At 37.4% G+C, this 1,376-nt stretch overlaps 1 protein-coding gene across 2 annotated transcripts in view; it reads right to left on the bottom strand.

Annotated features, from left to right (window-relative positions):
• Positions 1-1,376, bottom strand: part of LOC108749069 (midnolin-A) — a 54,512-nt gene that overhangs the window by 18,081 nt on the left and 35,055 nt on the right. The window lies entirely within an intron of this gene.

The raw sequence follows: 1,376 nt of genomic DNA, 5'->3' as shown, positions 1-1,376 counted from the left end.
TATTTAGTGTTTATATTTTAATTCTGAAAAAGGATTTTTAAATCTGTAAAAAAAAAAAAAAAGTAATTACGAAATTGGCGAATCAAAAAATTAATCACATTTCATTGATAAAAGGGGATAACTCCAGCATCGTAATTGCATCACCGTAAACAATAATATACACTCTAAAAAAAATATAGGTATACTCGTATATTTAACACATCACGAGTTTTAAACCATAATGTTAAATTCATACTCATATTTTTTACACACAATTATATTGTATTATAATATATGTAGTATAAGATACGAAATAATTCGGCATATACAAAAATAATATAATCTGCAGCATATTTTTCGAACTTTAATATAACAATCGCGACTCGTGCGTGGATCAGTTACGATCCAGCGTTAAATTTTCGCAAAATAACATCCGAAATAACAAACCGACATATTTAAAGGCCGTTTAAAGATCAGCAAGATCTGTCTCGACACGAAGGGCCAAGGGACAAGGTAGGTGATCGCGATAGCAGGTCGGATCCGTCTGCTATCGAGGGATAAAGGTGTCGGGGACGATATGACCGAGAAACCAAGTGACCCGGCGATACACACGCGAACGCCGGAGAGTTAACGGCGTTTGTCCGCACCTCCGCACCTCCGTGTACGCTCTCCTCCGTTGCCCGAGAGTCACCGGCGTCCTCCACGCCGGCGCGGCGGAACGAGCGAGGAACCGTTCCAGGACGGGGACCCGGTGTGCCAAGTGCGCGAGAATCCGGGTTGCAATCGCGGTCGCGACGGAAAAACCAGACGGCGGCGTATTCCGTCGTGCTAACACCAGCTGGAAACTCCACTTGTCGAGACGACGGCAGATGGAAGCTGCCTGAACCTGAACCTGTTTTCATTTCTATCGGGTAAATCTGGCGATAAAAATTGCAATAAAAATTTGAGAAATCAGTCCGTCGTATCTCTCTGTTTTATACGTTTCGTAAGTCAAAAGTTTGGAAATACTTTTACATAGATGAAATTTTTGCACGAAAAAAAAAAAAAAAACGATTTTGTTGCTCGTACAAATTTAAGTAAATATAGATCTCTGAAAAAAAAAAAAAAAACATTATTAAACCATTAAAATAGCTACGTAGGAAAAAAACTCAAGCGTGAGCAACGCTGCAAAAAGTTTTAACATTTTCGCAACCTGCAGTTTAAATATCCTATGTAATTATTATATTTTACAGTCCAACGAAATTATTTTCATATCCGTAATTAAATTTTTAGACACGTTAGCAGAAACTGTTCTTTTGTGTTGGATTATTTATTCAAATATCCCATAACAATGTTCTTTTTTTCACAATAATTTCTTCAAATCCAATAAGTCATACTAGATCTAATTCTTTAGAAAT

Source organism: Trachymyrmex septentrionalis, unplaced genomic scaffold (assembly GCF_001594115.1).
Source record: "Trachymyrmex septentrionalis isolate Tsep2-gDNA-1 unplaced genomic scaffold, Tsep1.0 scaffold259, whole genome shotgun sequence".
Taxonomy (NCBI): Eukaryota; Metazoa; Arthropoda; class Insecta; order Hymenoptera; family Formicidae; genus Trachymyrmex; species Trachymyrmex septentrionalis.
Note: the sequence above shows the minus strand (reverse complement) of the source record. Positions and strands in the feature narration are given on the sequence as shown.